Genomic DNA, 13804 nt, shown 5'->3' on the forward strand with positions numbered 1-13804 from the left:
CCAGCTGTGCCAAGCAATGATATCAGTAACAGACACGAAACACCTGTTCCCTAAATCACTGCACAGGAATACGCACATGGCCACATGCAGGATTACTATTTTTGATTCTACCTCAACGTGTTTATATCACACTATGTGTATATTTATACTTTATATTTATACAGTATGTTAAGCTTGCACAGCTATGTCTAGTCACTTATGTATACGATTACTGACTGTAATTTGCTGCACGGCAAACGACAATAAAAATGTATCTGCTGGTGGCATGATAACATTTAATAAAAACGGGTGTTGTCAACTTTTTTCAGCTTTCTGTGTAACGTGACCAAATTCACAATAAAGTACCCCCTCAAATATTGTGTACATTTTTTCATTAAATCAAGTTTTTGATATGTTTGTCTGAATGTTGTTAAAGGGGACATTTCGCAAGCCTTTTTTAATATGTAAAAAAATCTTTGGTGTCTCCAGAGTACGTATGTGAAGTTTTAGCTCAAATTATCATATATATATATATATATATATATATATATATATATATATATATATATATATATATATATATATATATATATATATATATATATAATTTATTATAGCATGTTAAAATTGCCACTTTGTAGGTGTGAGCAAAAATGGTGTTGTCGTGGTTGAATAGTGCAGATTAAGGGGCGGTATTATCCCCTTCTGACATCACAGGGGGAGCCAAATTGCATGGCCTATTTTGGCACATGCTTGAAGAGATTGGTTTACCAAAACTAAGTCACTGGGTTGTTCTTTTTCAAATTTTTTAGGTTGATAGAAGCACTGGGGACCCAATTATAGCACTTAAACATGGAAAAAGTCAGATGTGCCCTTAAATGGTTTTCTTTTTCATTAAGAATCGAAGCACAGATATTTTAAAATGCATTGTATTGTGTTTTTTGTTTACAATGGTGCCTCTCTTCTATCTTCAAAAGAACGCAAAAGCATCATTAAATAACTATGTAACTTGTCATATTTTCCCATGTCCTGAAGGCCTATGAATGGGTTTGTTCAAAAACAACTATATTCCATTATTTTAGGAAAGTCTGGACCTGTGCCTCTTCTTTTCATACAAATGTGTACACAAATAACGCAGTTCACTTCTTTGTTCTTGTATTGTGGATTTTGCTGTTGTTCCAGATGCATTATTTAAATAGTAGACTGTTTAAGCTGTCCTAAACTATGTACATGGCACAGTTCAGGCATTGAAAATTGAGAAGAAACTGCTCTGTGAAACAGCCAATTAGAGCAGCGCTCAACATTATTATTCATGAACCTTTTAAATAAGGTAATAATAGAATTTTTAATCTGGGGACAAATCCTAGGGTTGTGTAAATGGACACGTGAAACCGTCTCTGGATCATTTTTGCACTTAATAAAGTCAGTGAACAATGCAGCATGTTGTATCAATGCATTCTTTGTCACCTTTAATGACGCTTTTGTGGCTTTTTGAAGCTTGAGAAGAGACAGTTACCATCCACTCCCTTTATAAACAAACACAAAACAACACGTTTTAAAACATCTTGTTTCGGCTCTGAATAACAAAGAAAGCCATCCGCTTGTAAAGTCCTGACGTAAGGAATACCATTTCTGAATCCAAGTTTCCACCCGCTTCATATGAGACTACAATCTTAACAGCCATTTATTGGTGTTTTTTTTTTTTAAACACACATTTAAGTTACATTTTATAAACTCGCAGACAACAATATTTTAACAATTCATAAAAGATTAATTACTTTCTGGCCTTCTGTGATTGCAGTATGGAGAGGTTAGGATTGTGATTTTTCGATAATTTAACTCTGCACTGTTGTAGAGTGTATATTGTTGTTTGCTTAAGGCATTTGATGGATGATGAATTGGACATGGAAGTGGCGTGTGAGGCAGTGGCGGCCGGTGACTTTTTTTGAGGGCGCTCGACGCAAAGTTTGTCACAACATGTATGTAGTCCGTCATGTGTGTGGTTCAGTCTGTTCATCAGATAGTCAATAAATGTTGCTTTTTTTGTTAACCTAAAATACATCACTTCATATGGAGTACTTGCATGGTCCTTTTATAACTTCACAACCACCATTTACCACACACTACCGTTGTGTGTATGCTTTTGCACAAGAGACAGACAGACAGGGCATATTATAGAGGGTATATCTATACATGTTTAAATAGACTAACGTCAGAATAGAAATATATATGAGAAGAAAAAGACATTTTAATTAAAATGCGGCTCTGTTGCCACCACAGATGATGTACTTGTTGTTTAGTGAAATACCGTACAGTAATTACAGGGCATTCTTGCTGAAGTAACTTGAGGTTAGATGCCACGCTCAAGGGCACAGTAATGATAGGGTATCTATCTAACACTACAGTTTAGGACCTGTGAGCTTTGGGTTGCCAGCCCAGATCAGTGACCTCTACAAAACCACCATGTCGTCATCATGTGATTCGAAAGATAAAACTAAATGAATCAAATTTGCCTCAGAATCAGTCTCATATGACCAGAATATAGATCATCTCATCTCATGTCCAATAAAAGACGTGAGGCTAACTCAGGAAAGCATATAATGCAATATGCAACAGAGTGCAATGGTCAGGTTTCCTAATTATTTTTTCCATGGCAAAACTCAGTTTAATGATAATGTACAAATGAAGATGTTTATTACTTAATATAACAATAAAACTTTTTTGCTTAATGTAATAATTTTTTGTTGGCTTGATCGTTTAGTTTGTGACTTAAAACTCGTTATTAAAAAATGTCTTTAGTAATCACTTTAAAAAAATATTTCACCCACCATTGGGTCAAAAGGGGACAAACCCAGCCATTGGGTTAAATTAACCATTTAACTGGCACAGCCCTTTTTGAGTGGGGGTGTGGTGAAAAGGTGATGTACACCTTTAAAATAATATAACTCCGGCATTTTCATGGTCTAGAAGCCTAATTTGGTCTTGTTTTAAAGAAGACACTTTGACGTTTTTCACAGAAGTGTCTGGAGGTGAAAATATTATTTTTTTTGCAGTTTACATTTACTTGTAATAAATAAAAAATGCAATAATTGAATTTTTTAGACTGTAAAACTTAATTTTTAATACATAAAATTATCAAAAAACTGGTTTGTGTTGGTTTGCTTTGAGGTTTAGTTACTGCATTATTATTACTGCTAAAAGGTCTTGAAATATGAAAACTACATTCTTAGACCTTTCCAACAATATATAGTTTGTCGTGATAGATTAACATTTACATTACATCACGGGACAGCGCCAGTTAACGTTTATATTTGACCCAACATTAGGTTAAAATAACATTAGGTTGAAACAACCCAGCATAGGTTAGATTACATCCCATCGAGTTATTGAAAATAACCCAGCATTTTTAGTGTAAAGACTAAAATGTCCTGAATCGAACTCCACTATGAGAGTAATTTTTTTACATTGTTTTACTGTTTAGATGCGTTTTCTTCATCTAACTAAAAAAAGACATTTTAGCAGAAACCCACATGAAAATTATTATATCATTACATTTCACAATCAACCAAGACCAGATGTCCACTACAAGCGACGTTTAATAAAAAATAAACAACATTATTGCTTTTTTGCTGTAACATTTTCTTCAACCACAATCCTTCATGTATGTAAAATACATCTAAATATAAAAACCTTTCATCTTCTGGGTCGCAGGAGGTTATAGAAATAATAAAAAAACAACTTTCAGAAGTTCAAAACAGCCAAAAAACATAAGTGTTGCTGTCTAAGAGATGATGCTCCTTCTCCATGTTAATCTTTGCGTCTTTTTCTCATTTCTGTCCTCTCTTTGCCTCTGTAATCCATTCACTAGATTGTGTACCATTGCACAAAGCTCTTTAGTCCCCGTGTTTTACACTCCCTCTCGTTTCGTTTCTTTCGACCTCCAGCAGGTGATTTCATTGTAATCTCTCATCCCTACACACTAGCGTACAGTAATCTGCTTTCCAGCACATCTGTCCGAGCGGACGTGTATCTCACTTAACCCGGATCGATTAATATCACTTTCCATGCACAATATGATAAGTAAAGACTCGAGATGAACAGGAACCATCGGAGGGAAAAACAGACAGAAGCAGCTGATTCAGGCCTGTCCTCCATCTGCTTGCACAAGTGGACATAATGACAGACAGCTATTTAACAACAATATTCAGCTTTCATTGAGAAATTGTGCACAGAAGAGCGCTGAGAGCGAGCGATGTGATTTGTATTGCAGACAGGCAGCAAACTAAATAACACAAAAGAACATCAAGCCTTAGTCATGTGTTGTGTACTTGTCACATTCTGACAATCATCACACAGGAAACTCTCAGATATTGCACGTGACGTGTGAACATCATTTCTTTCAATTTTTTTAATCTGCATGTGCGGTAGCAGCTGGCTTTGTGAACCATCTGTAACACACACATAGGACCTTTTTTTTTTAGCTATGGTGTATAAAATACATAAGGAAATATTGCTGGTCAGCACTTCAGTCGAAATTTCTCGTATTCACATGTGTTCTAAAAATAAACATTACTGGACTCATTTATTTTGCTTACAGAAAAGCCGAAATACGGTCGCTCTGTGAAAGAGGGACTTTTTTACAATCACAGCAATATATCAGCTGTACAGTCATTCAGTGTTTGTGTAAATGACAGTGTTAAACTGATACTGGCCTTAGGACTTCACTTGGGGGCCAACAGATGGGAGAAGGCGAGAATAAGTCTTGATCTAATTTAAGACGGAATCCCTCAAAACTGCAGTAGCCGTAACATAAGCGCAGACCTTAGGATATTCTTGATGATCCTGGCAGAGTTGCATTTTACAGTCAGAAAAGCTTTTAGGTCAGACTACCTCAACACTTAGGGGCTGTCCACACGGAGACGCGTATCACTGCATACGTATAAATTTGTTATCGTATTGGCGTTTCATCCACACGGATCCGGCGTTTTGGGAGACTGAATCCGCTATTTTTTGAAACCGGGTCCTAAAGTGGATAAATCGGAAACCGACACCCTTGCGGTTTCGTCTGTACAGCCAATCCGTATATTTTGTGAAGCGAAAACGTCATCACATCACGTGTCGGAAGCGTCACACGTAACAGCAACAACAATAACGGCGGACTACGTGATTGTGTTCGTGCTACAGAAGCTACTAAAGCCTACTAGCTTTATTACAGCAAAATCTATTGCTTCTATGCAATTGTGGTGACCAACAAGCGATAATGGACAACACCATACGTTGGTTATGCGCATGCTCAAAGTCTTCTTCTCCGTGTATAGTGTATATCTGTGGCAGAATTACAGCGCCCCATACTGGTCCGGCATATATACTACACCGCTTTCAGTCGGTTTCAGTGGTTTCGTGTTTACGGATTATTTTTTTAGAGCAAGCAAAAAAAATGATCGGATAGGGAATGCACCGGCTTCGTGTGGACATAGCCTTATATTCTTTAATAAAAAATAGGTCGTTCACCAAAAAATACAAATTTAGTCATTGTATTTGACAGCCACTTTTACATCATCTTACAGACGTTTAGGCTTTTCATATTTATCAGTACAGGCCTTCCCTATGTACCGAACCCTTGATCTTGGTGTTACTACAAACTGAGCTACAGAATATCCTTGTTTTTTTTCAAAGTCTTTTTCTGTTATTTATAAAACACAAAATCTGAAATTCATAAAGGGTTGTACACTTCTGTGAAGATAGCTTACAGAAACTGAAAAATCGTGCAAAGACTTTGGAAGCCCTGTAAGAGGACCTCACTGAAACTAAATTCAGCATTCACTGATAATTTTGTCCTTCCCCAAAGCTAGGTTTAGCCTCCATTTGCATCTAGAATTCAAAAAGGGATGAATAACATCGCTGATGTGTGAATCATGGTTCACAACATAGTCTGGGTAAGTAAATAATACAAGAGTTTTATGGGAATTAACTATTATATATATATCATTGCATATAAAAGAAAAGTATAAACCAATCAGCCATAACATTATGACCACCGCTTTAATATTGTGTATCAGTCCCCTTTTTGTCACCAAAACGGCCCTGACCCATCAAGGCCAGACCTCTGAAGGTGTGCTGTGGTAGCTGGCACCAAGATGTTAGCAGCGGATCCCTTAAGTCCTTCCCATCGTGCATCCTGGTGCCATGTGTTCTCCAGGTAAGCAACACACACACCTGTCATCTACGTGATGTAAAGAAAACGTGATTCATCAGACCAGGCCACCTTCTACCATTTCTCCATGGTCCAGTTCTGATGCTCACATGCCCATTGTAGGTGCTTTCAGCAGTGGTCCACGGTCAGCATGGGCACCCTGACCGGTCTGCGGCTAAGCAGCCCCATACTCAACAAATTGCGATGCACCTTTCTATCAGAAGCAGCATTCACTTTTTAAGCAACCTGATCTACAGTAGCTCATCTGTTGGATCAGACTACATGTTACGGGCCCACGTGCATCAATGAGCCTTGGCACCGGTTTACCGCTTTTCCTTCCTTGGACCACTTTTGATAGGTACTGACTGCTGCAGACCGGGAACTCCCCACAAGAGCTGCAGTTTTGGAGATGCTTTGACCCAGTCGTCTAGCTATTACAATTTGGCTTGTCAAAGTCGCTCAGATCCACACGCTTGCCCATTTTTACTGCCTCTAACACATCAACTTTGAGGACAATATGTTCACTTGCTGTCTAATATATCCTACCCACTGACAGGTGCCATGATAACAAGATTATCAGTGTTATTTACCTCACCTGTCAGTGGTCATAATGTTCTGGCTGATCGGTGGGTATATACAGAAAGGTGAGAATAAAAAGGACGTCAGTGACATTTTGGGTAGGACAGGAGTGAAATCTTAATCAATTTTAAGTTATAAAGATTGCACAGTCAGATCAAACCATAGTAATTATTTTGTTTTGAAACTCTTGTAAGGTTGGTAAAATGTCACCTACGCCCTTATGGTTCTCACCCCTCAATATACATATATTAAGATATAAATTTTAATGAAATTTACACGAGCGCTTGTGTTGAGGACTGAAAGATCTCAGCGCTATTTACAGGGTCTCTTTCTTAGTCATTGTCCACACTTGACAGAAGCCTGTATATCATCAGATGTGTGTATGTGTGCCAAGTGCCAACTCCCCCATATCAAACACTTGCAGAACTGAATCTCTTTAGCCAGCATTCTGACATTTCACCACATTTTTATTAAAACAACTTAACATTCATGTCTGTGGTACAGACTATTATGCAAATATGTCTCAGATATGTACTTAAGAAAAACAGATCATCACTTGAAACAAAGCAAATTCATTTCATTCTTCCTCCAGACATGCAGTTAATCTGTTATTCAGTTACTCTTGCAACAATACTTTAAGTTACATAATCTTTTACTGCAGTATAAACTGAGAGGTCTGTCAAATACTGAGGTTTACCTATTAAATGCACTCTGGATATAAACCAAACTAAAGACCAAACAAAATAACCACTATTTGCATACATGCCAATGTCACATTTCATGCAAATGCTACAGTTAAATACAAATGTTTAAACAAAATTATGTTAAATAGAATGAACTTAAAGGAAAACAGCACCGTTTTTCAAATATTTTACTATGTTCTTACCTCAACTTAGACTAATTAATACTTTCCTATTTTTTTTCAAAGCGCACACTTAATCTTTGTGCAGCGTGTCGTGAATGTGTTAGCATTTAGCCTAGCCCCATTCATTCCTTAGGATCCAAACAGGGGTGAATTTAAAAGCCACCAAACACTTCCATGTTTTCCCTATTTAAAGTCTGATACATGAGTAGTTACACAAGTAAGTATGGTGGCACAAAATAAAACGTGGCCAATTTTTTAAGCAGATAAAAAATGAGAACTATATTGTATGGTGGAAGAGCACTTAGTTTGCAGCACTTCGACCTAGCGAGAAGGGAAATAGTCAGAAGTGATGATGTTACTGCACGCCAAGGTCGAAGTGCTGAAAACTAAGTGCTCTTCCATCATACAATATAGTTCTAATTTTTTAACCGCTTTAAAAAATCGGCACCTTTTATTTTGTGCCACCATTCTTACTCGTGTAACTACTCATGTAATAGTCTTTAAATAGGAAAAACATGGAAGTGTTTGGTGGCTTCTAAATTCATCCCTTTGGATCCTAAGGAATGAATGGGGCCAGGCTAAATGCTAACACAGTCACAACGCGCTGTACAAAGATTAAGTGCATGCATTGAAAAAAGATAGGTATGTTTTAAATAATCTAAGTTGAAGTAAGAACATAGTAAAATATAAAAAAACTGTGTTGTTTTCCTTTAATACATTTTGCACTGTAAGAAAATGTGTATGCATGGCAAACCACACAATAAACTCTTCTGATGATCTCCCTTGTTTCTGAATGAAATCTGTAGCACGCATTTTCATCAGCTAATGTAACACATATTCCAATTAACAAGTTATCAGAGTAACAAGCCTTAATTCAGATTCAATGAGCCTCTTAACTCCACCTTCCATAAAAACCTGTTCTCATTATTGTGTCGCAAAGACGTGTGCTGATTTGCACATCAATGTGCACAAAGCTCTCAGCTTCATCACGCAGACGACTCGGAGCTTTGAGGATCAAAAACAGCAAACTGTTGAGTGATTAAAGCTTCAGCAGAGGTTATACTGAAGGTGAGTATGACCTTTTGTGCATGCCTTGATGTGCTCAGACTGAGAAACAAAGGAAATGCAAAGTGAAGATGGATTAAATGGAGCCGAGTGTGAAGGATACAGCAGAGACAGTTTAAGTTAGGATGTGGGTTATATGCACATTTTTGCCTTTTGGTGGGGAGCTTATTTTTCTACAGCACTTATCTAAAGTTTCTGACAAATACGTAAAAAAGTGTGTATGTTTGTTTTTAAATTACTCATTGCCTTTTTATTGACTTTTTTACGTGCTTGATTGAGTCATGCCACACCAAATATTTATTACTAACTCACTGGGAATTTTTTATTAAATGGTAGCATTAAAATAAATTTTATTTATTCTCAAGTAAACAGCTCACTAGAGAGGGACTTAAATTTTGATTTGTTACTCACCCAAAGCTGTTTAAAGGGATAGTTCACCCAAAAATTGAAATTGTGGAATCATTTCCTCACGCTTATGTTTTTCTAAAACCTATATGAGTTTTTTTTCCTGTTGACGATACCCCTTGACTTCCATAATATGTGTTTTTTCCGACTATGGAAGTCAATTGGTACCGTCAACTGTGTGCTTCCCATAATTGATCAAAATATTTACTTTTGTGTTCAACAGAATAAAGAAACTCATACAACATGAGGATGAGTAAACGATGACAAAATTGTCATTTTCGGGTAAATTATACCTTTAATGAATTAAAAAGACTGAGAATATAGTAGACGTGTAGAAAGTTTATGATACGTTAATTGCAACAATTGCAACATGTATATTTTTCCAGACAGTAGAGTAGTACACACTAATTTGTGCCAGCCTCCATGGGGAGCGACCACTAAATAATGTAAACCCGCTCCTGTCAGGAAATCCCCTGGAAAATTTACACCCACGCACATTATATGTCACCCATGCCACATTCCAAAGCAAATATAAATAAAAGCCATCAACCTACACAGCATCTCATTAAACGCATGCATGTACGCACTCGAATAAAAGCTTGTATGTGAAATGTCCTCGGTCATTTGTCTTTATGAAAAATGCAAACAGCGGACCTTGTTGATTAATGGGCGCACATAATCTTCGACACGCTCAACCAGCGTTATCTAAACATTTCTCGTGTCCAATTAACTCTTGGCTGTTTCTACATGTTTTCCTGTGGCTCAGCACAATGACGACAGCACAAAGGTTGTGTGTTCAAACCCCAAACTGCATACCTATAATAGGTCACTTTGGATAAAATCGTCTGCCAAATGCATGAATGTTAATGTTCCACTCTCTGAATGCTCATTTGACATTCACCTCGCCCCACCCTGCTACTGGAAAGTTAGCGGCATTCCAGAAGTCCCCGGAGCACACGGCCACGCCCCATTCTCTCGTTAACCCAATTATCCCTTCTGTTCCTCTATCTCCAAGGAAACGTGTCACCAACCCTACCCTTTCCCCAAGCAAGAGGCTATTAAAACATCTGCGGAACAAATAAACAGCTAGGGAAGCGTGAGAAGGAAAAGGAAGGAGATGCGCAGACGCACATTTTCTCTAGGCTAGAGGCTGTCCCGCTTGGCTACAATGGCCGTATTCATATTTACAGAGCATCTTTGGAAAGGCATCTTAAAATTCATTGTGGCTTTGGAAACCTTCCCACCCATGCTCTCTAATTTGGAGTCTTATTATAGCGTGGCACGCACACACCAGCACACATAAATTTGGGACAACGCTCACCATTTCGAAAAGCAAAAACCCATTCAATCTCGCTGCGGGTTCTCAGAGATACCCAATCGCAAACTGCCATCTATGAGCTCTACAGCCACACACACCTTTAAAGAAAATAATGCTATAGACTGTTATATATGTCCACACATCAGACTAAATTAAATATAGTTTACATATTGATTTTTTTATAAGCCGTCTCTCTCTGTGTCTGTCTGTCTCTCGCAGGTATGGAGAGATTCCCCCTCCCCCTCCAGACTGCTGGAGCCGCATCTTAATTATTAGAGAGATAGAGACAGACAGAGAAACAGAATGAAAAAGAGAGAATGGGGAATGACGGAGAGATAGAAAAGAGTGTGAATGGCACAATAAGAGACGAGAGGGAGAGAAAGAGAGAGAGAACGTGATAAGGCTGTGACTGAGACGTGCCCTGTCGTTGTCATGGCGACACTGTGCAGAACAGGTAGAGGAACGGCGTCTCCTGGGAAAGAGCAACCAGCCCTGATCGACTCCACCTCTCCTTCTCCTTTTCGTTTCCACCTCTCTCAGCAATTCATATTTTCTCTTCTGCTCTCGGCATACGAGTTGGGAACCTTAAACACACTACTACGGTATAATATTAGCTCACGTTATATTCAATCGAGGATTGGTTGTCTTCCGATCACCTCATACCTTAGGATTTTTCAAACTAAAATAAATTAAATCACAGATATTCCGTGACCCAGAAACCAAACTAAAAACATCCATCATCATGTTATCACGGAGGAGGTGGCTGATGAATGTGGGGAGGTCAAAGGGAGGTGAGCATGATAAGGCGTGATAAGGACCACCTCTTCTGCTGACACCTCTAAACGAAACACTTCACACCAGTACACGGTACCATTTGGTGCATCTGATAATGTGCTTTTTCTTTAGTAACACTTTACATCAGCTGAAAGCTCTAGGAAACACTTGGAAAGTATGTACTGAGTCACGATTATGCATGCCAAAAATGCGTGGCAGGAACAGAGATTTGCTTTTAAAAATGTAGACGATTTTTTGGACCGACATTAAACAGGGGTGTCCGTGAACATACTACGCCAAAGCATGATTTAAATGCATTTATCGGACACTGAGTAAGATACGCTTTTGGCAGATGCTTATCTAAAGCGACTTTGAATGTACACATTTAATAAGCACACGTGTGCCCTGAGAATCAAACCCACAACCTTTGCAATGCTATAGCAGGAACAACCTGTATCCAATTTTAAAGGTGCTAAAGTATGCATTGAAATAATATGTTAAATTGTTCTTTGATATCTACATAGAAGGTACATAACTTTATTAAGTGCAAAAATTATCCAGAAACGGTTTTCATGTCCATTTGCAACCCTAGGATTGATCCTTTGAAAGAAAGTGTCGATTTATCGGTCATGAATAATAATTTTGGCTCTGCTCTGATTGCTCTGCTCTGAGGCTCATGTCACTAGCTCACATTAATAAACAGACCTTATATGTTTGAGCCTGTATTAGACAGAAAAATACAGATTTTTAAGAACAACTAATTGTTTGGAGATTGTTAATGGACAAGTGATACATTTGTGGGGAGGTTTTCCAGTACGAACCTGCAAAACATAACTGTAAAGTCAATAGTAGAACTTAAGCCTAAACGCTAGCATATAGCATAAACTCAGCAGTCACAACTTTGTACTTAATTTAATGTGGGGGCATACATCTCAACTGTGACATCACAGTCATTGTCATGTTGAGATTGGTCTGTTTTCCAGCAGTCTTTCACGTGCACAAGGTTTACATAAAAATGAGGAAACAAACGTGTTTGATGCTCTTGATGTGTCATTATCATGTACAGAGTGTTATAATTCATATATGCCTAGGTAAATACAGTTTGACATTCTACGGCACTTTTAATGCAAAATTAAGTTATTCTAAAAAAACAATTCCAATACCAGATTCATTTTTATAGTTTAATATATCTTTAGCTCTATACTTGTATACTTGTTTTATTTAATAACTATTTGTACTACTCTGATACATACAAGTCTTCTCAGTTATAAAAAGAGCAATCTCAAAACATTTTTCCTCTCAGTTGCTTTATTCCTTTCTGAAGTTTCACTTCACTTCTTAGTCATCAAGCCAAACATCTTTAACCCCAATATCACATTGGGTTATTTTCCCAAGCAAAGCGACAGTGAATCCAACAGGCCGCACACACTTTGAGCGTAGTGCGTCCCAATCAAAACTTTAAAACACACTGTCCAACTCTTATGGGTCGGTGTAACCGAGACCTTTATGCAGCCTAGTAAGTCAGTAGCAGAAACTTCCTGTGTCAAATTGCTTCACACATTCCTCTCTTCTCATTTTCTCTCCATTCCCTCCTCCTCACCTCCCTCCCTCTATGGATGCCTTTGTCGTCTACAGCACAAAACACTGATTCAGTTCTGAACCCAGGAGTCCAACAGGATCCTTTAAAACACACACACACATGAACGGCTTTCAGGAGCGGATGTGTGTCCATTAGCTCAATTCCCAGATCTAAATTAAACTATCTGGCACACAAAGCTAGAGAGGATATGACACCACTGGCCAGATCCACATGATACTTCCTTTTGAAATGGGAAAAATAACCAATTATGCATTATACTACAATACAAGTGTGATGATTCATTCATTCATATTTGGGTTCTGCAATAACCATCCTCTATTATATAACACTTTATCCTAAGGTACATAAAGGTTTAGGCTCAACGAGCCTTGTGACTGCACCCTCAACAAACTTTCACCTTTACAATTATTTTAAATAAGAGAAGACCTGGAAAAAAACTAAAAATACATATTTCTAGTTATTCTAAGTTGTAATGTATTCTATTTGGTAGAAATTGTGAATAGGAGCTTCAAATAATGTTGTGAATATGGAAGTAAAAAAATACCACCAGTAGCATTTTTCTTTTAAAGAAGAGCTCATGCTCAACACAAAAATAAAGAAGCTCACATTACAGTTAACATTTCTTTAATAGTTTAGTATTAAATGACATAATATAAGCTTTCTTTCTGATACCGTTTAAAGGTAAATTTTGAGGGTGGACTGCATGTCTCTCCTGCCGCGAAAACCAATGACGTCATCTCCGCGCAGCCTGCCACCCCCGACCCACCCCACATAGAGCAATCTCCGGCCAAAATCATCCGATGATCATCGCCACATTTAGCTCGGCCAACACCTCCGCATATTACCTGTGCCTATAACCCCTTTTGATGCAGCCATGCTGTAATACTCTACAGCCCACAAAGAAAACGGTACCATGTGCATGGACCACCAACAGGCGAACACCATACGCCAAAACAAGGGACAAAAGACGTGCAATTACAGCCTAATTAGATGCCACGCGTTAATTACAGTTTGTGCACGCGCACG

At 38.0% G+C, this 13804-nt stretch overlaps 1 protein-coding gene across 1 annotated transcript in view; it reads right to left on the reverse strand.

Moving 5' to 3' along the window:
- sdc3 (syndecan 3) overlaps window positions 1-13804 on the reverse strand; it is a 34455-nt gene that overhangs the window by 19832 nt on the left and 819 nt on the right. The gene's annotated exons all lie outside the window — the stretch shown is intronic.

This window comes from Paramisgurnus dabryanus, chromosome 19, assembly GCF_030506205.2.
Source record: "Paramisgurnus dabryanus chromosome 19, PD_genome_1.1, whole genome shotgun sequence".
Classification (NCBI taxonomy): Eukaryota; Metazoa; Chordata; class Actinopteri; order Cypriniformes; family Cobitidae; genus Paramisgurnus; species Paramisgurnus dabryanus.